Raw genomic sequence first — 23,495 nt, 5'->3', positions numbered from 1 at the left:
GCGTGAAGGGGAAAGGAAGAGCATGAATCATGTAACCATGTTAAAAATGAATATTAATAAATGTAAAAAAAAGAAAGCACAGAATTCAACATTGTCAGCCTAATGAACAAAGGCTCTATAGGTAAATGATAGCTAAATGACTCAAACAGTTGGCCTGAAAATACTAATAATGGCAAATTATAAAAAGGGAATTAATTTGTGGTATATCCTTGTTCAAATAATGACTCAAGTTGAAAGATAATGGAGTGGTTTCTTATGAGGTGACTATATACATCAAAATACTGCTAAGATGTTTTTAATTCATAGAAGAAGGCTTCTTTTCAGCTGTTTTTTTGCAGTTGCAGTTGTTTAGGTCACAATAAGGGTTTTGAATTTCAATAATTATTTTACTATTATTTGCCAAGTAAGTGCACATATATAACAAATATATATATATATCATATTTTTATTTGTATTTTATTTATATTTTATATAATATGTTTTATTTAATATATATAATATATTTCATATATAATTATTTTTATATTTTATATTATGTTACATATATATTTGTAGGGATTAAATTTTAGGGGTTTGATTAAAATATGAGAATTCTAAGGTAATATTGTGGTTGTCAACTTAAAAATATTATAGCTCAAGTCAAGTGACTTTTAGTAGCTTTTATTTACAAAAAGGTGAAAATAGAGAAATGTAAGAAAAGAGAAGAGAAAATGTCTAACCTATCACACTAAATGTTGCTCTGGTGTCCGGCTCAGCCTCAGGCAGGGTTTGTTAACCCTAAACCAGAGGACCCAGTGATGTCTTATACAAAGGTTCCACTAACACAGCCTCCTCCAGAAGAAGGAGGCCTCTCTGGAACTAATCTCTCCAGAAGCCAGGAAGGGAAGGCCAGCTACTCACTCACCCAAGACAAAGTCCAAAGGAGAAGATCCAAGAGCCAAGTCGAAGCTGAAGTCCAAGTCCAAAGCCCCTTCCAAGAGGCAGGTCACCAGCTGAAGCTTCAAACTGAAGCAAGCTGAATATTCAAGCCAAAGGCCCCTTTGTAACAATAAAAAGAGCCAGTAACTAATGTTTGATAGAAGACAGAGAAAGAGAGAGTCTATATGATGAGTCTCTCTTCTATCTCTCCCTTTGTGCCAAATATACACTGGGAGACTTTAATGGGGTGTCACTCCAAAACTGGGTGACCTGGATGGTTGTGCCACCCCATAGGAGTTGGCAGCTAGGCTTCCCTTTAAGAGGAGGTATGTGGGACCCTAATCTGATCCCAAATAAGGATGGGGTTCACACAAACCTCCCCCAGATCAGGTAAATTCACAGCAGGTGGTCCAGCTTCAAGATGGAAGCAGCCAGACCAAGCTGTGGTTCCCTTCTCTCTCGTAGTCTCTCAGGCACTCTGGAACACTTTCTGATTGCTGGATGGCTTTATTATTTGCAATTCAGGGAATGGGGAAAGGGGTGAAGGGCAAAGGGATTTTGGAGTGCCCTCTTCGCTATTCCTATGGGGTCCATCACTTAGGTGGGAAACCCAATGGTTCCCCTTCTAAGCTTCTCCTCTTGCCTCTCCTCCTTCTGTTTCTATTTCTATTTCTATCCTTTCCTATAATTATAAGTTTTGACTGAAAGGGGAGGCCTCTCTGCAAGGTTGAGTCATGGGAGGAGACTAAGAGATTGCTCCCAAAATGGAGTCCAAAAACTTAGCTTAATTGATTATCTAAGTTTTAATGGTTGAGATGCAATGAATGGCTTTGACCAGGGAATCAGGGTTTTAATTTCCAAAGAAAGATCCTTAGGAAGCTCTCAGGACTGCATCTGAGCTGGGACGTCCTCCTCCTTTCTCCTCCCAGTCCTCCTCTCCTTCCTCCTCTGGAGAATTTCCCAGAATTCTCTCTGGTCTTGGTCTCAACTGTCAGTAATTGTCACCAACTGCCTTCTTCTGGCTCCTTTTGTCCCATACCCCTTGTACAAATCCCATCCTTACATCTTGGACTGGAAGTTCAGGACTTTTTATAGTCCTTTTTCCACATCACTTCCTGTCCCTTCCTTCACTTCCTTGGGGGCGAATCAGAGCTTCCAAATTGCTTAGTACTTCCCGGAGGGCAGTGTCTGTGCAATCCACCCCTCATTTTATGAGGATATAAACTCTTATCAAAGAATTCACAGGTTTCTGACTGATAGAGTTAAAAGGGTGGAACTCTCCAAGTAAGTGACTTGTGAATCCCTTTACTTAGTGTTAAGTAAAGGTGTTTAAGCTTTTGGTTGATTAATTCAAAACAGATAAAAAGAATAAAGGATTCCCTTTCACATATTAATTTTATATTTTATATTACCTTTACAATCAAAAATGCATTGAGCACATATATGTTTTATGTATATATGTGTCACAGTTTTCTATTCTGGCAATTAGAGATTTTATTACATGTAGTTGGTCATATATATTTCATGAAGTTGTTAGGAAGAAGTAAAAGAGATAATTCATATAAAGCATTTGCAGGGTTTCAAATATTATAGAAAAGTCAGCTATTATTCTTATATTCATAAATAATGATTATTTGCATACTTGGAAAAATGATTTGGAGCAAATAAAAATATTCATTTTTCTTTAAAAACACATATAAAATGCCATATTTACATAAAGCAACATGGTGAATGCTGAGTATAATATAAAAATGATTAAAAACCTGGTCATGAGATTTTAATTGAATAGGGAGATAGGGATTATTGTAGATATAGATATAGATATAGATATAGATAGATAGATAGATTATAGATATAGTTATAGATATAATCCTATGGCACATATATTAATATCCTACACAAGAATTCAAGGATTCATTGGACACATGATCTCATTAATGTGTCTATTTCCTTTTCTTATAACAGCTACAAGTATATAGTAACTAGTATAAAGGAAGCTATAAAAAGAGTACAAAGGTAGTAAAGCTATTGTTTAAGGCCAGGGAAAGTGAATTTTATTTCTGACTAGGGAGAGATCTTTTAAAAGATATAACTGAACACTGAACCAAATAAAAAGAGCCTTGGGGAACTTTAGGTTGAAACTTATCATTATTGAATGTGTAATCATTTTAAGAAATTTGTCTGAATTTCTCTAGAAAGCTAGTGTTGTTTTCTTGCATGCTTTGAATTAAAGTACAACATCTACTGAAACTGCCAATGGCCAACATCAATATTTGGAAAGTACAGTAAATAATTCAAAGGATAGATAGGATCTGAGTGGAATTTCACATTAAATATAATAGACTGCTCAAATAGAATCTTCTTTTCAACCTCCTGATCAGTAGATCAGATGCTTAGATTGAGGAGAAGGGGAGAGAAAGAGAAACAAACAGAGACATAAAGAGAGAGACAGAGATAGATGCAGAGACAGAGAGAACAGAGAGAGAAATAAGAGATTGAGAGCAAGAGAAAGATATTTTGCACTTTAAAAAAAATCACATCTGAGTTTTCTCTAAGGAAAACTGCTTGACTAGAAAGGTGCATCATTCTCTTTAAACTCAATCTCCCTAATCTCATCATTTCACCTATAACTCCTTAAAACACAATTTCCCTAAAGAATATAATCCAGGTGTATCCTCCTATGCTAAGTCATTTCTAATTCTCCCATTTTTCAGGTCTTCACTGATATACTGTGTATTTCCTTTTAACTTACTCATGGGTATGTATTGGAATATAAACTCCTTAAGGGCAGGTAACATGGAAGGGGCACTTTCTTCATATCTCTGATGCTTAACACAATGATGGAGATTAAATAATCACAATAGTGATTGTTTAATACATGATTTTTGGTTCTCTATTGATTGACATGTTGTATTGCTAAATTAGCACATCAGGTTTTTTATGTACTGGAAGAGATAATGTTTGCCTTATATTTCTAAAAATTATTTCATGGACTTAATACTTGCTGATGAGGCTGAAGAAATGTTTGATAACTTATAGGAAAAAATACTTATTGAACTGAATTTAATCAATCAACAAAAATTCATGAAGTGCCTGCTATGTCTCAGTCACTGTGCTAAAAACTTGGGATGTAAAAAGAGGTAAAAGATGGTCCTTCCTCTGAAAGAGCTTATGGCCTATTGGAGGAGACAATATGCAACAAATATATACAAAAGAAAAAATTTAATAGCAGGAAGTTACCAAAATAAAAGGAGGTAGGGAAGGATTTCATGTCCCAAAATATTCAGAAAAAAATACATGAAAATGTTAAATTTGAGCCTGGGATAGTTAAGAAATTTCATCTTCCCGAATTCTTATCTGTCTTCAGATATTTACTAGCTGTGTGACTCTGTAACGCTGTTTGCCCCATTTTCCTCATCTGTAAAAATGAACAGCAGAAAGAATTGACAAATCATTCTAGTATCTTTGCCAAGAAGACCTCAAATATTCGGGCATCACTGAAAAGATTGAACAGTATTTAAGAAAGCATTTGAGGGGGCAATCATGTGGCCTATTGGATTGAAAGTTAGATCCAGAGATGGGAGGACCTGGCTTCAAATCTAGCCTCAGACATTTCACAGCTGTATGGCACTGGGCAAGTCAGTTAACTCCAGTTGACTAGTCTTTATCACACTTCTGTCTTGGAACCAATACATAGTATGGATCCTAAAATGGAAGGTCAGGATTTTTTAATTTTAAAAAATTGAATAAAAAATTTCCACATAAGTTTTCTAAAGTTCTAAGATTCATATTGTCTCCCTTCATTCTTCCCTTCCTCCTCCCATAAGTGGAAAGCAAACAAAACATGTGATTTCTGTTAGTTTGATTATTGATTTGGTCAATTATACTGATAGCTTTCCTAATATTAAACCAGCCTTTCATTCCAAGTATAAATTCCAGGTGGTCAGAGTGAATTATCCTTATGACATATTGCTATAATCTCTTTGCTAATATTTTATTTAAGATTTTTGCAACAATGCTCATTAAGGAAATGTGTTTATAATTTTCTTTCACTGTTTTTGGTCTTCTTGGTTTAGGTATCAGCACCATGTTCGTGTCATAAAAAAAGAATTTGTTAGGACTCATTTGCTTATTTTGCCAGAACTTTGTATAGTATTGGAATTAATTGTTCTTTAAATGTATACATTTTTTCTTGTAAATACATCTGGCCATGGTATTTTTTTCATAAGGAATTTATTGTTGGCTTATTTGATTTTTTATGAAGTGATATTATTTAAGCATTCTATTTCTTTTATCGTTAATCTATGCAATTTATGTTTTTGTAAATATTCATCTATTTCATCTAGACTATCAGATTTATTTTCATGTAAATAGGCAAAATAGCTCTTAATTATTGCTTTAATTTCCTCTTCATTAGAGATGAAAGCCTCCTTTTCAATTTGATACTGGCACTTTGATTCTCTTCTTTCCTTTTTTAATCAGATTAATCAAGGCTCTATCTATTTTATTTACTTATTTATTAATGAACCAACTTCTAGTTTTATTTATATTAGTTCAATAGCTCTTTTACTTTCAATTTTATTAATTTCTTGTTTGATTTTTAGGATTTTCAATTTAATCTTCAATTAGGGATTTTAAATTTGTTCTTTTTCTGTTTCTTTTCTTTAATTGCATGTCTTAATTCATTGATTTGCTTTTTCTCTATTGTATTGATATAAGCACTCAGTGATATAAATTTTCCCCTGAGAATTCCATGGCTATGTCCCATAAATTTGTTGTCTCCTCATTGTCTTTCTCTTCAATGAATCAGTGATTGTTTCTATGGTTGGTTTTTGCCTTTTCATGAACCCTAATTGATTCAAATTTTTATTGCACTCTGATATGAAAATTTGCATTTGTTATTTCTGTTTTCCTGCATTTTGTTGTTAAGTTTTTATTCCCTACTTCATGGTCAATCTTTGTATATATACCATGTGCTATTAGAATGAAGGTATATTCCTTTTAATTCTCTTTCACTTTTTCCCAGATAGCTATTAAGTCTAACTTTTCTAAAATTTCATTCACTTCCTTTACTTTTTCTTATTTATTTTTTGTTAGATTTATCTAGTTCTGATAGGGGATGATTGAGGTACTACATTAGTATGGTTTTATTGTTTTTTTCCTCCTTTAGTTCCTTTAAAAATCTGGAGGCTATACCATTTGGGGCATATATGTTAAATAATGATATTATTTCATTATATACACTACCTTTTATTAAGATGTATTTACCTTCCTTATATCTTTTAAATAAATCTATTTTTGCTTTAGCTTTGTGTTAGATGATAAATATCACTCTAGGGTTTTTTTTCAACCTAAGTTGAAGCCCAATATGTTCTGCTCCTATCTCTTACCTTTACTCTGTGTTAGTCTACCTGCCTCCAATGTGTTTCTGGTAAACAACATATGGTAGGATTCTGGTTTTTAATCTATTCTGCTATTTACTTCCATTTTATGGATGAGTCCCGCCCTTTACATTCACAGTTATGATTACCATTTATATATTACTCGCCATCTTGCTTTCTTCTTTTAATCCTACCCTTTCTCCTTTCACTTTTTCCCTCCACACCAGTGTTTTTCTTTTACCACTTTCCACATTCCCCCTCCATTATATCACTCTCATTCTCATCACCAGCCTTCTTATTCCCCTCTACTTCTCTATAGGGTCTTTTAATTATCCCCTAACTTCTCTCTCCTTTATATTTCTCCCCTCACCCCCACTCTAATGAATCTGGCTGCTCTTCTCTCTCTGAGTCAATTGCAATGAGAGTTAATTTTAAGTATTACTCATCACTACTATCATCCTCTCCTCCACTATAATAGGCCCCCTCCCAAATCTCTTTACCTCATTTTCCTTTTCTCATCCCGTTTCTCTTAGTACAGTCCTCTTTTTTACCTCTAGATTTTTTTTTGCATATCATCCTAAATAACTTACTATCACACCCTCTATCTATGTATACTTATAACTACTATGATGATGACAGAAAACATTTTAAGAATTTCAAACATCATCTTTCTATAGAGGAATAAAAACAATTGAGTCTTATTCAGGGCATTATTTTTCTCTATCTCTTATTTACCTTTTTATGCTTATCTTTAATTTTGTATTTGGACATAAATTTTTTTATGTCTGGTCTTTTCTTCAGGAATGCTTGGAAATCTCTCTTATTGACTCTGTGCCTTGCACTTTGTCTCCATAGAAATTTTCTGCGGTTAATTATTTCTTTTTTTGTTTGCTCATTTTCCCAGTCTTCTTTTGCCTGTGGCCTGGAAGTTATGAAAGCTGCTGATTCTGTCTCCTCTGCTGATGGTATTCGGGACTCAGAAATCCTAGCTATTTTGACCTGGGACTTAATGCTTCAAGACAGTGCAGGTTCAAAAAGGCCGTGGACCTCACTAAAAGATTATGCCATGGTCTGGCACTTTGGGTGAGTGTAGAATATGGAGCACCCTGCTGTTGGTCTAGACAGGGTCAAATAAATAGCTGTGGCAGCAATGGCACGGTTATTCTTGATGGAAGTAACACTAATGTCTGTTCAACACGAGAATCGAGTTGAGAACTAAGACTTGTTGGATCCTAGCCCAATTTCTTTTAGACAGTTTGTCCATTTACTTGTATATTTTTGCTGATGTTTCTGTTTTCATTTACATTTTCATTTTCTCCCACTACTCCATAATTATTATGACAGTCTCCAGAGTTTGACTTAACTATTTTCAGCAATGCAAGGATCTAAGACATCTCAAAGAGATTATGATGAAAAAGTCTATCCACCACTATAGTATAGAAGGAAGAGAATTATTACAGACTGAAACATATCATTCTTCATTTTATTTCCTTCATGAACTTTTTTCTTATATAAGTGATACATGTCTTTTTTCACAACATTTCAAACATGGAAATATGTATTGCATAAAAGCCCATCTATAGTATATTGTATGAGTCATTAAATATCATTAAATGATTGTTGAAAATTATATCTACATGTAATTGGGAAATAGAATAAAAGTAATGTAAGTTGTCATCAATAAAGAGTGTCTGGATGACCATTAATTTGGAAAGTCTATATTTTGGACAAATGTTATACAACATGATTTCTAAACTCTATTCTGATTTTAGGTTTCTGTTACTTCAAAAATCAAAAGGAAAATTATCACTAAATTGTGTTATTGGATGAGATGAAAACTATCCAAGAAATCTAGGATAGAACATAGAATCCTACAAAATCCCACAGATGCAAATGTGATGTTTATATTATCCCTGTGAGACTGAGTGGACATCTATTATATTTTTCCTCTTTATATAAAGAACATACAATGGGTAACAATCTTTTCTGTGATTTTGTTGATATAGGAGACTCTCAGTGTTGGTTGGAGTCCAAAAATCAAACCTCTTTTGATTACCAAGCTATAATTATAGAGTTCTCTGGGGACATGGAATTGTTTAAGTGTCAAGTCCAAGTTCATACAGGCAACAAGTAACAGATAAGATTTGAAGCAAGATCTTGAAGGCATCAACAGCATCCCTCAATTCATTACATAATGCTTCCTTTCCCCAACATCCCAATGATATTGCAAAGATAAGTGTTAATTGAGTCACATAATTCAAACTTTACCCCATATATTAACAACACATTCCAATTCTGATATTTTTATCTGGTGAGAAAATACTTAAATAAAATTAAATCAGTTTCAGTAAAGGGAATATTACATGCTATAGATCTTTTAGGTCAGTTTAGAACTTAAGGCTATATATATATGTATATATATATATATATATATGTTTAAAAGAATAAGCATTTTCAGTCAAAAATTTGGGGATCATTTAGGAGAGTGAAAGAGAGGTGTGAATAGTCTGTTTCATTTCCCATATTAGTAGAACTTCTGATCACCATTATAACAATAAGTGCATATGGTAGTATCTTCATTATTACTTACTGGCAAATAAGGTTCATTTTATAAAAGAAGATCCAGGATTCTTCAAACAATCCTAACAGAAACTCCATGAAGAAGAAAGATTCTTTTAGAACAAAAAGCTATGAACTGCCCCACCTACACTACTAAGATAAATCTAAATTTCTAAGTGATTTAAGGAACCCTCCACAACTTATTTATTGCCATTATTATAGATTTGAAACTGTATTTGTATTTTTTGGAGGAAGTTCCTCTTGCTAATCAAATCACTATCCTTTTTCATAATTCATATATTGCAAGATTAGTAAAGTAACCTATAGTTGCTTTATATATTGAAACAGGAAAAGGCAAAGTAACAAATTATATAGTCATGAATATCATGTATATACTAGTTTACCTTAAAGACTGGATAATTTATTTGTAATATCTCAGAACTTGTGGTTGTTTTTTTCTTTAATGCAAAACTCACTATTATGTCTGTGGAAATTTCAAATATGTGGGGAGAAAATTACAGGGAAGGAAATGATAATGAAAGAAAAATCTTTAAATAACCAAATTCCATTTTGCACACCTACATGTAGAAGGAAATGAAATATTGCTTATTTCATTTCATTCTATGTGTAGTAAAAACTCATTTGTTATGAGTTAAATTTCCAATTTATCACTTGGAAATACTAACTCTTTTATTTAGAATTACTACCAAATCTGAACAACTTACAGTGAAGAAGACATTCTAGTATGTTTTCCAGATTCTTTAATCACCTATATCTTATGTCTTTACATTACATTTGCAAATAAATTTTCCTTTTTCCCATATACATTATACCTTGATACAAAATGAAACATATAAAAATGAAAGTCAGGGTCACTTTCATGTAACTGACAGTGGTTGGAAGGAAAATAGATGTTACCATGAGGATATGACTTTTTTTAATGCATTAAACATATATTGAGAATGAAGACTTTCAAATGAAAAGCCTATGAGTTCCATTAGTAACCAGGTAATGTCAAAAAATCTTGAGGAATTTCCCTTGATCACAGGGTCAGCCTCATGTTACATCTACAGGAAGTCATATATGAGTAAAAATAGGTAGACTGGCATGGAAAATTATTATCCAAAGTATACTTGCTGTATATTGAACATCTACAAAGAATTTCCTTTCCAAAGTCGTTCAAAACCTAGGCAAGTATTGAATTTAGACAACCTTAAGATCTTGTGAATAGATAGAGCACACTATTAAAGTGGCATAATAATATTTATTGTTTTGAAATTATTGTGATTTTTTGTGTTTTCTATTTTATTTATTGGCTTCTGTGCATTCTTTGTATTTTTTGCATAGTGTGATATGGCTACCAATTTCTGCATATTGCAATAGTGATTTGCAAAAAAATTAGTGGTTATTAATATTTTTAATTCATCCATGTATGCATTATTAATTCATTCTATAAATTTAACAGAGTGAAATAAAGCTGTCCCATGCCTAATAATTGTATCTGTTATCTTGAATGCTTAAATAGGATCAAGAAGTCATGATAGCCATACTTGTAAACATTTAACCATAATGTGAAATTTCCCAGAAGCAAGTTTAAGTAGGAATATGATACGCTAAAGAAATAATGATGTTAATTATTCCAAAAGTCAGATCTGGTTTACAAAAGCTAGGAGACTGAGTGTCTTAGGCTAAGAAGGATTTAATTTTAAGCTCTTACAAGGCAGAAACTATATTTTTCTCTTTTGGTATCCCCACTGCATAGCCCATTGTCCAATATGTAGTAGACATTTAATAAATGTTTATTATTTTATTGATTGATATTTAATTTCTCCCTTGTTCTATCTAACTCCATTCTTTGCTCATTATCTGATTGAGTAGCAAAAAAGGGGGAGTAAAAAGTGATTAGTATTAATTTAGTATAGGGCATTAGTAGTTTACAATAGTACACTCATGTTATAATTACTTGGTAATAAGGTAATTGATACACATCAATTTAACTGTTGGTACTATAAATGAAAAATTATTTATACAGGGATTGATTTGCTAATATTAATAGAATAACTGAACTATATCTACTGGCACTCATAAGAAAATCAGAAGCATAAAGAAATTTTACCCAAATGAAGGATATCAAATATATTCTTCTTGGAGAGACAAATAAAGGAGTTTATGGAATTGGTTTCATTTTAGGTCCTAATGCTATACAGAAAATAACCTCATTAGACACTTGGTCATATTTCCTTACGATATTTTTTATGAGAAAAAGTGAAAAACAAAACATTCTAAAGATAATTACAACATATGTGTGAACATCTGTTGTGCAGATCAAATAAAGAGAAATTCTATGAGAAATTTGCCATATGATATCCTGCAAACCAAGTCAACATATGTTTTCATGCTAATTAATTTCAATAGGAAGGTGGGTAGGGGGAAAGATAACAACCAATTTATAACAAAATGTAGCTTAAGCTAAATAAGTGAAAGACTACAAAGGTGTCCAGACTATTCAAATATTTTATTCATTAGTTTATGTCATTAATAGTTGTATTCAAAAAATGATCTTCCAAGATATTGAACATAAGGTATGAACTATATGGAAAAATTAAATTGATTACTATATATTTCAATTGATACAAAATGACCAATTCTTGATGTGTCTCATATCAGAATCAGTTGATTATATGTGCTATAAGACAACCAAGTAAGCCAACCAGAGTGTGTTCTGTAAGACAATCAAATAGTTGGTTAAGAATGAAAGTAATTTTTCCATTGAAAAGAAAATATAACTATGGGAAGACACTACGTATAATTATAATAACTTAAGACAAACTCATTTTGTCAGGTTGATGATCTGAATTTGATCCATCTGAAAACTGGGAAATAAAGGGGAAGGTATTTCTTGATTTTAAATAATTGCTAAAGCTTAAAGAAAGGTGTCAATAAAAGAGAGAGCTAGAAGGATTACAAAAATGACTTATCCAGAAAATATTGTTTCTACATTCAGAGAAACTGAGAATTAATTTTTAATTGCTAGTAAGACACTCCAGAAGAGGCTGTAAGGAAAAACATAGTGGAAAATAAAATACAGCATTGTCCATGAAAGAATATAAAGGAAAGAGGGGGTAGGATTAATTCTACAGAAATCTAGGAGAGATTAGCCAATATGATCATTATAGAATTTATATAGCATGTCAGTCAGTAGTGAAAGTGAAAAATAAATGATTTGTCAGTATTTTTATCCTAATATATTTTATTCTTTTAGCTTTGATCAACTTTCATTTTTAAAATGTTCATATTCTTCATTTTGTCAGCAAATACTCATATAAAACCAAAACACCAAAATAAAAACCCAAATAAACTAAAGTGAAATATCATATATTTCCTTTTGCACTCTCACTTCAACAATTTTTCCTCTGGAGATGGATAGAAGTCTTTTTCATGTTTCTCAGAATTGTACTGGATCATTGTATTGTTGAGAGTAGCTAAGTTTATCATAGTTGATCATATCATAATATTATTGTTAATTCTGTACAATATTCTCCTGATTCTGCTTATTTCATTCTTCATCAATTCATGTAGGTCATTCCAATTATTTCTGAAATCATTATTAATCGTTTCTGACAGCACTCAGTTTTTCTGGGTAGGTGATTCATTGTTGTAAACCTAATTCCTTTGCCTTCTAGAATATCATATTCTAAACTTTCCAGTTGTTTAATGCACAAACTTCTAAATCCTGTGTAATCCTTATTGTGTCTCCCTGATATCTGAATTGTTTCTATTTGGATACTTGCAGCATTTTCTGGGATATAGATATAGCCTGGGAGGTCTTGTATTTAACTATAATATTCTTGTCATTTGGGGATTTATTTCAGAAGGTTATTGGTGGATTCTTTCAATTTCTAGTTCAACTCCTAGTTCAAGAATATTGGGGGAGTTTTTTGGATAATTTCTTGTTATATGATGTCTAGTCTTTTTTTTTTAATCATGATTTTCAGGTAGTCCAATAATTCTTAGATTTTCCATGTTCTATTTCCAGGTCAGTTATAATTTCAATGAGATATTTATATTTTCTTCAATGTTTTCCTTATTTTGTTTTTGTTTTATTGTTTCTTGATGTTTCATTATGTCATGAGCTTCTATTTGTTCAATTCTAATTTTTAAAGAATGAAAGGTTCTTGTAAAATGCTATCTAAACTTTTTCTTTTATCATGATGTTCTGGTAAACCAATAATTCTTAAGTTATCTCTTCTAACTCTGTTCTCCAGATCTTTGGTTGAATCAATGAGGTGTTTCATATTTTCCTCAAATTTTTCATGTTTTTTATTTTGTTTAATATATTCTTGCTGCCTTTTGAAGTCATTTTCTTCTAGTTGTTGAGTTCTGTTTTTTAAAGACTGAATTTCATCCCTGGCTTTTTGGTCATCTTTCTCTTTCTGGTCCAATTTTCTTTGTAGATCACTTTCATTTCTTTGCTTCATTTTCAAGCTGGCCAATTCTGGCTTTTAATACTTTATTTTCTTGTTTTAGCTCATGTATTTCCTTTTTCAAATTGTCTTCAGCCTCTCTTGATTGTTTTTTGAGTTCCTGAAGTTCTTGAATTAATTGAGTTTTAAATTCTTGAGTTAATTGAATTTTGAGATCTTCCAAAGCCTGTGTCCAGTTCACTGGAACTACATCCTCTTCTTCTATTTCTGTTTCATTTGCTCTCTTTTCACTTCCTTGAAAGAAGCTGTCAATTGTCATTTCTTTTCTCTTTTTCTGTTGCTTGCTCATGTTTTTTCCCCCTTCCTTGTTCTACTAATTTGAGCAGATGTATTTAATGATCTTTGATGAAAGATCTTCCCCCCAAGGGTAAATTACTTTCTCTAACCCTGGAAGACTTCTTGTTGGTCCAATTGTTGGAATTAAATCTGTATGGATTGGATTGGATTAGTCTGCCCTGAGGCTAAAACCTCAAAGCCTGGAGGGGAGGGAAAAACAAACAAACAAACAAACAAAAAACAAAAAAGGTGGGGTGACAAGGAGTGTTTTTTTACTGAACTGAGCTCTCCAGCAGTGGGTTCCCCCTGCGCTATCCACTGTGTTTGATCTGGTTTTCTTTCCTTTTGAAACCCTGCTTTCTCTATCTTGGAATGAGGAAGCCAAGCAGTCTGCGCTCTGGCGTTTGGCTCTCTCTAAGCCATCATCTTCTGGGCGTTTTTGCTGTGTTTCTCTGGTTTTCTCCTCCAGTCACCTCTCCAGTGTCTGTGTTCGACTCCCTGAGTCCTATGCCAGCAAGGCCCTCTCTTTCAATTGGTGCACCCACCAGCCCTGAGATTTCCCTGGCAGCTGGAGACTCCACACAGCACGTGGGGGAGGTGTCTTGGGATCCTGGGATTCTCCTTCTGCGCCCTCAGTCCTGACAGTTCAAGTATTGAAGCCTTTTTCTTGGTGTACCTCTTTAGTTGTGCTGCAGTAGGGTTCCCCCTGCTCTGCCCTGTTCTTAGATTTGGTCCTCTTTCTTCTCAAAGCACTTTGTTTTCTATCTCGGTGCATAAGGGTGCGGAGGTTTTAAGATTCGCTCCATCTGTGCCGCCATCTTCCCGGAACTCCAATAATTCTTAGTAGTCCAATAATTCTTAGATTTTCCATGTTCTATTTTCCAGGTCAGTTATAATTTCAATGAGATATTTATATTTTCTTCAATGTTTTCCTTCTTTTGTTTTTGTTTTATTGTTTCTTGATGTTTCATTATGTCATGAGCTTCTATTTGTTCAATTCTAATTTTTAAAGATAGGCCAAATGTATTGCAGACCATCTTGCACTGAGCTTTTGGGCCTCACTATGGGCTTAGCAGGGGCTTGGTGCCTCACCCTTGTGTACTGCAGACTACCTTTCCCTTGGTCCTGAAGCCTCAGTTTGGCTTGAGCTAAGGTTTAACATTTCAACAGGTGGGCTTGAGTGCTCTGCTTTGCTTTAGGCAGGGTCTTAAAGATGGCTTGGACCCAGGTTCAGAACCTGGAGCAGTAGATGGGCAGTGGGTGGCTTATATTCCTCTATGAGTGGTTTTGCTTATAGCTGCGATCCACTTTCACCCCAGTGAAATAGAACCTCTATGTCTACCTTCCAAGTTGTTTTCTGTTGGAGATGGCTTCACTCCATCCCCTCTATTACTCCAGTATTTGTTTGAAGACACTATTTTAAGATTATTTTGAGTGGATTCTCATAGTGGTTCCAGGTTTCTGTGCTGCTACTCTTGACTCTGTCCCCATCCTAATGTATTTTCACTAGAAATAGGGAAATGCATGCTGTAGGTGCTATTTTACATTTAAGATGCTTCCCACTTTGTTCCCTTCCTGCCCTTCCAGTTTCCTTATAGTTGAGTCCTCTCTACTACATTATTTTCTACTGGTGCTGGACTCCTTACTGTTCCTACCACAGAAATATCCATCTCTTTTCCTACTGCCTTTTTACTATCTGTAACCCATGTCTGGAATACTCTCCTTCCTTGTACTCTACATTTACCCTTTACTTCCCCTCCTCATCTGAGACTACATCCAAACTATTCATTAAAGAGGAAATATTCCCAAGTTTCTGGATGGTATCCTAAACTGAACCATCTACTACAGAGCTGACTATGTTTATGAGCCACAGGACATATGTCTTTATGGTCAAATATTATAGAAGGCTGGCTAGCTACTTCATTTCACCAAAATAATTGAGGTAATTTTGTTCCACTGTGTTGTACATATCTCTGGGAAATGTTTCCTGAATTACCATTTGTTGAAACTTGTTTGAGGTTAAAAGACACAGAATATACTAAATAGTAACATGGGACATGATTCTGCTTTGCAACACCAGTGACAACTGAATTCTTGGGTGTAATATTAATGTAAGTTTGGGATATTTTTTTGAGAAATGGATCTCCCTTTGGTCCCAAGAACAGTTAAAGTTTAAAACTACAAAGCAACCTCTCTTCTAGGCTATAAGACAGGATTGGATTTAAAAGAGTTAGAAGTATATCACTGAAATGAGTTTTATTTTAGGCAGGGGGAGGCTGGCTCCTTGTTTGTCTATAAACAAGAACTCTTCCAGGTTATTAAATCAGGCAACTGCCCTTTTTGGACAAGAGTGACCACCACATATCAAGATGAAAGAAGTCCTGTTGGTGTCCTGAAGACCCACCTCTTCCTGTGATTGAAATTTTAGTTCATTTCTGGTGTGACTGCTTTTCAACATCAGATTGTCTTGGGAATGACTAAGTAAAGACTTCAGACGGAATATATATTGGCTTGATCAACAAGAAGTCAGGCTTTTTAAAAATTTTTTAACCCTAATATCTTTATATATATATACATGTATGTGTATATATATATATGTATATATATATATATATCTTTCTATATTAATTTTATTTGTTTCAGGGCTAGGCAATGGGGGTTAAGTGACTTGCCCAAGGTCACAAAGCTAGGAAGTGTCTGAGGCCAGATTTGAACCTAGGACCTCTTGTCTCTAGGCCTGGCTCTCAATCCACTGAGCCAACCAGCTGCCCCCATGAAGTCAGGCTTTTTAACTATTCCACCTTTCCTAATCAGATGCAAAGTTGCTAGCTCTTTACCTCTTCTCTTCTGGACACCTTGACACTCCTTGCCAAACTTCACTGCTTTGTTGTTCAGACTTAAGGCACATCTCATCTTTTGGACCCCACTCATGTTTTTTGGTATCAGTTTAGATTGTGGCAGAAGTCCTCTGGCTAGTTAGAAATCTTGAGTGGCTGATTTAGTAAACTAATATTTTAAAACTTAAAATCTAACCTCTAGAGCATTTAATTTTTTACATTTGACAAAATTTCAGACTCTCATTTTTCTCTCAGGTACAAAATAAAAGTCTGGAGATTTGTGCAAAAGACAGGTACCATTAAATATAGATTGATTTAAGTTTAACATTTTTAGCTTATATCTTATATTTTGCATGTTCAAACTTAAATATGTATACAGATAAGATTGATTGTCACCAAATCTCTAAGCTCTGGTGCAGGCTTCCTTTTAAAATGACACATTTTAGAAGCACTGAACTGAATTTATCACATTACCTACATTACCCATAAAAGGATTGGGTTAGGGTTAAATTGACTGACAGTAGGCAGCAGAAATTTACATAACCATTCGAAATTTGAAAAACGATTTTTATTGATGTCTTTTGGTTTTGCATAATTGTCATTTTAGAATATCTACTTTCCTTCCCTGATGCCTTAATACATAATGCCTTCTAACAAGTTATTTAAAAAAATAATTGAAACCAACAATTTTCATCAGATGGCACATGAAACACTACATACCTTTAATCTTCTATTTCTTCAAAGAAAGTAAGGAAGTGTACAAAAATCTATTTGTATAATTTGATATATTCTGTTCATAGCCATACTTGAATGGTGGTGACTAGACCTGAATTTCAGAGATATGATGAAAGTTTATTTCATTTTGTTTTTTTTAAAAAGGATTTGGTTTGGCATCTTCTCTACTACTTAATTATAGGGAATTGTCTAGAGCCTCAAAACATTAGTTAAGTGATTGGCCTAAGTTCGTAAAACAAGGATGTATCAAAGTCAGGGTTTTATTCCAGGTGTTCCTTTTTAGACTTGTTTCATAGTCACTGTACTGCTTTTTTGACTAAGTTATACTTAGAAATGTAGTCACAGAGTCAGACATGAATGAACCAACTGAACAATAACAACATACCTAGAAATATTAAAATCTAAAATTTCATGACACAATTAAAAAAATCTCAGTTCAAAGGAACCTCAGAAGTCACTTTGTGTGCATCATATATAAAAAAAGAAATAACTCCTTTTAAAATATACCTAACACAAAGTAATTTAGCCTTTTCTTAAAGAGGGAAGAAGATTCTTTGCATGTCCCCTAAAATTGCTACTTAGGAATTAGGTATTTAGTATTTGGCCAGCATGACTTCCCTTCAATTACTATGACAGCTAAGATGCCTTATCCGTCCCCTCATGTCCTCTGTTCAAAAGGCTGAGTTCCCAATTCATCCATATAATTTTTGTTAGGCATTATCTTGAGGATTATTACCTTCTTGAGATTTAGAATTCCTTGTTTACCTCACTCCTGATGGCTCCTGACATATTAATGCACCTCCTAAAAAATGTGGTGTACACACACAAACACAGACACATACAAAGACATTACTCTTGGCATACCAACTGGAAAGAATGAAGTAGAAATAGTCAATATACAAATACTCTCTTTTTACCCACTTAATGAACTTGATTCTTCTTTTCATATCTGAGGAAATTCTAGCAATTATTCTTTGATGACTGCCAGAGGGCAGACAGAATGTGAAAAAGGGGTGAGAAAGATTTATCCAGTTCACTATTGTCAACTTGAGAGGGACTCTGTCCACCAGTGATGGCCATTATTTGTCTTAGAAATTAATGCAAGCAGTAAAAGCAAAACGTTTTCAACAACAAATTTAAGCAAGTCTGGTGGGTTGATTCATCATTATGTTATCTCATTTGCTTGGTCATAAAAACACCCCTTGGTCCAAAAATAGCCAAATGTATTCAATTGAATATATACTTTTGGGAATGCAGAACCTTGTTGATATATCAGTAAAAAGCCCTGCAGCCTGACCTTAGACAGCTATTTTCTGTGCTCTCAAAATGCACTATAATTATGATTGGGCAGAATCTGAAAATAAGCATTGTATGGAAAATGCATCCAAAGTTATCTCTTGGATATCTCATCCAAGTCTCAGAGCTCCTAGAACCATGATGGCAAACCTGTGGCACACGTGCCAAAGATGGCATGCAAAGCGCTTTCTATGGGTACCTGACATGCCCCTCCCATGGGCAGAGTTTGTTACTAGGAAGGCTAAGTTCACCTCACCACCATGTCTGATGACACTTGTTTTCATTTTACACACCCCCATACCCAGAAGCCCAGTGGGAGAGCTTCTTCCCTCCTTGTCTGGGATGGCAGGATTCAGGGCACACCCAGTATTTGGTGGGTGAGTTGGTATGGCACACAATCACTGTCCTAGAATTATGCCCTATTCACTCTGAAATAATACCAAGGACATTAGGGAATATAAGTTTAGATTCTCATTTTATTTGATCTACTTCCTTTCTAGTGGTGCATATGGGTAAAAATAAAAATTTTCAAACAACTCCTTCCTTAGGACACTCAGATAAGACTATATCACTTTCACCAAAACCAAATGGACATTATATTATTTTCTATAGTATTTTAAAATATAATATATTTTACTTATTTGTCTCTTTCAATCACATCTATTTTTATTGCTATGAAAGACAATATAGTGAAGACATAGAGATAGCTTAAAAACCAGGAAGTTTTAGTTTCAAGCCTCACCTCTACTATTTCTACTTTTTAGAATGAGGAAATTAAGGTACTATGGAATGTTGTTATTAACCATTTTTATGGTATCATTCTTAGAGGTTATATTTATACTCTGTTCTTTCTTCACTCAAGATCTACTACTTTTTCCACTGGGATGATCTTTTTTCAATGATATCCCCAAACACAGGTACTATGTATATGACTCTAGGCAAGTCATTTGACCTTTCAATGTTTTAGAAAATTCTTTCAGGTATTAAGTTGCAGAAAAAATATCAACTTGCATTTGTAAAAAGTATTTCCTGAGGAGAGACTCCCTATAAAAAAGAAATCACAGATCCATTATGTATTCCAATAAATGATTTTCTTGAATCTTTACTGATTTCTTAGATGTTATTTCAGATTTTCTCAGTGCATCTGACATATAATATAATATGTTCTAGACCAAGATTCTTAATCTTTGTGTATCATTAGGTTTCAACCTTATTTACTATAAACATCATGTTATTGGAGTCTTTTCTAATCAATTATACCCTTTCCTGTTTCATGGTTGAATTTTCTTTTATTCATGTTCACAGTTAAGATTAGCAATTGTGTACTTCTCTCCAACTTATCAAGCTACACATTTCCCTCCTTTGTTTCCTCATTGATCTTTACAAAGAAGATGGTGGTGAAGAAAAGAGATATGATATTAACTTTGTTTCCACTTTACTACCCCTCTTTTCACTTTTCCCAGGTCTTGCTAACCAGTGCTTAAACTTTCTTTCCTTTAAATTCATACTTTATGAGTTTCTTTCCAAAGTAGAAATGTGTTCTTTATTTAACTGTTCTCTCCTTGATTTTACCCTCTCTCTTAAATTTCCTCCCCCTTTTCATTGTGGCCAGCTGGATTGGAGTTCTGGTTTCACCAAGTGGATAATGGGAAATCATTTTATCACAATTTGATGATTAGATATGATAATAATAATAATAATAAATAACATTTATTAGTAATTCAAATTGTGTGAAACACTTTTATAAATTTCCCATTTGCACCTCACAACAAACATGAGATGGATACAATTTCTGCTTTTTAGAATTAGGAAATTGTAGTACTACTAGATGATATTACTAACCATTGTTACACAGTAAGGCACAGAGGATATAGTTATACTCAGTCCTTTTATGACTCCAGATCTACTATTTTTCCTTCTGTGATAATCTTTCTCCCAATGATAATGTATCTGAAAACACTGTTAACTTAAAAATCCAAAAATATACATTAAATTATTTTGATTACTATAAGAGAAAGAAGGTCAAGGCTTGTTAGGGAGGGCTTATATAGCTTAATAAGATGTTAATATAATACCACAATGAAGCTAGTTAGGAAAATTCCTTACCCCTTCCTGGAAGTTTATTTTAATAGTTCTTGGGAGAGAACCCCTTCCTCTAAGGAATCAGTTTTTCAGCATCAAAAAACCTCTGAGCCTCTCTTCAATGACACCACTAAAAGCACATGTAAGCACTAGTTAGAAGGAGGAAAATTATGAATGTGAATAGAATGAATTCACACATAAAGAAATCAAAACCCAACAATATATTGCTTAAAAGGGACACACTTGAATTAGAAATACACACAGAGTTAAAATAAGAGACTGAAGCAGAATTTATTATATATTGGCTGAAGTTAAAAAGACAAGAGGAGCAATCATGAACACAGACAAAGTGAAAGCATAACCAGATCTAATCAAAAGAGAAAATCAGGGAAACTGCATTTTGCTAAATTAATATATAGAAAATTAAGTAATATAAAATATTAACAGCAAATATATGTAATAAAAGCCTCAATTCTCAAATATACATACACATATATGTGGAAATGAGTTAAATTTAAAAAAAAAACTAGTTATTCCCCTTTTGCTAAATGGTCAAAAGGTTTGAATAGGCAATTCTTAGAAGAAATGAAAGTTATCTTGTATTGTATGAAAAAAAAATAAAACAACTATTAATTAAAAAATGCACTTTTAAACAACTCTGAGGTACTATCTCACACTTCTTGGAAATAAATGCTGGAGGAAATCTGACTAAATGGGCATATTAATAAACTTTTTTATAGAATTGTAAACTGTTCCAAATGTTTTGTAAAATAATTTGAAATGTAAAATAATCACTTGGTGATTAGCCCTAACTGATCAAATAAAAAATTAAAAAGAATCACATGCACAAAAATATGTATAGCAACTCTTTTTGGAGTGGAAAATGATGGAAAATTGAGGGTATGCTCATCACATGGGGAATATTTCAATAAGCTGTGATGTAATGTAGTACTATTATGTTATAAGACCTGATAAGAGGGATACTTTTAGAAAAATAAACAAACATGGCAAGACCAGCATGAATTAAAGCAAAATCAAGTGAGAACCAAGAGATCATTGTGCAAAATGATAGCAATATTGTAATGATGATATACTCTGAACCACTTGGCTATTTTAATCAGTATAATAATTAAGAAAATTGTAAAGGAAAATGCTATTCACATAAAGAGTAAGAATTGATTAGAGCAAATTTCTTGCCTTCTGCTATTTTTATAAACCCTTAACTTCCATCTTGTAATCAATATTGTGTATTAGTTCCAGAGCAGAAGACTGGAAGGCCTTGGCAATGGGAGATAAGTGACTTACCCAGGGTCTCACAGTTAGGAACTGTCTAAGGCTAAGTTTGATCTTAGGACCTCCTGTCTTTAAGCCTGGCTCTCAAACCGCTCATGTTGTCCCCAAAATCCAACCTCAAAAAATAAAATTAAACATCAGTTAGAAATGAATGAAAAAATAGTCAGCCCTTTATTCTAGTCCCTCAAGCTCATTTTATCCTCTGTTGGCCAGTGTTACCTCTCCTTCCTAGCTTTCAATCATCTGCAGATTTGATAAAGAATATTCCAGGTCTTCCTCTTCAGTTCTAGAGATAAACAATCCATGGTCATTCTACTGGATCATCCCATCCAAGTTGACATGGAAATATTAATGACTAATGCCAAGCATACAAACAATTCCATTCTCTGAGATTGTACTGTTGTGTAACCTACACCCTTATTGTCTTTTCTCAAAGAGATGCTAGAGGTTATCTATTGCACTAAAAATTTTTGAGTTATGTAGTTCCCTGATTTGCCACTCTGGCAATGCTTTCACAATAGGAGATAGGGTTAAACTGAAATAATCTTTTTTTTTTAAAAATGAAGCCACACTAGCTCTTGGCAATTTCTGGTTATTCATTATTTTTAATGGTTTAGATTATAGTTTTTTTTTTTACCAGAAATCAATTCCACTGGGTTATGGCGTATGGCTCTAATTCTCTCTTTTTTTTTTTAAATAGAGGCATTTGCCTTTCATCTGATATCCTGTACTTCTTTCTCTTTTTCTTTCTTTTTTCATTCGGTACCTCTTGAAGGCAGCTAGGTGGGTCAGTGGATGAAGTGCTGGTCCTTGAGTTAGGAAGATCTGAATTCAAATCCAGGCTTACATAGTCAATAAGTTGTATTACTTTGGGCAAGTCACTGTATGACTCAGTTTTCTCTCAGAAGTATATGGAAATAATCATAGCATCTAACTACAAAAGTTGCTGTGAAAGTTAAATAAAATAATATTTATAAGGTTTAGCACAACAGATACTTAATAAATGTCTACTTCTTTCCCATTAGGTATCTCTAATAGTCATTCAGCAATCACGTCCAATAGTTCCTTTATTAGCTAGTGGATAGAGTACTGGGCCTGGTACTTAACATCAGTTCTCTCATCTGGAAAATAAAGATTATTAACTACCTTTAAGGGTTATTATGGGGATCAAATGAGATAATATTTGATAACCTTAAAGTACTCTGTAAATGTTCCCATCTCTTGTTTTTATATTTAAGTTTAAATTTTTTCCTAATTATCAAATATTTATTTTTTTGTATTCTTTCCCAAAAAAATAATTAGCTTTTAATCACTCCCTTCATTCCTATCCCTTGTATTACTCATCTGCCCATCAAACCCTTTCTTATTCCTTTTTTTACTTCTCTATAGGGTAAGATAAGGTTTTATACCCCTATGAATCTTCCTGTCCTTTCCTCTCTGACCAAATTGCAGTAAAAATAAGATATTTCCTATTATTACCCTTTTTCTTCCCTCCACTATAATAGTATTTTTAAACTGCATCTCTTTATGTGATATAATTTACCACATTTTACTTCTCTCTTTCCATTTATCTTAGTGTATCTTTATCACTCCTAGATTTTATATTTACATATATTCTAAATTTTATATATTAA

Source organism: Gracilinanus agilis, chromosome 1 (genome assembly GCF_016433145.1).
Source record: "Gracilinanus agilis isolate LMUSP501 chromosome 1, AgileGrace, whole genome shotgun sequence".
NCBI classification, from domain to species: Eukaryota; Metazoa; Chordata; class Mammalia; order Didelphimorphia; family Didelphidae; genus Gracilinanus; species Gracilinanus agilis.
This window is presented reverse-complemented; position numbering follows the sequence as displayed.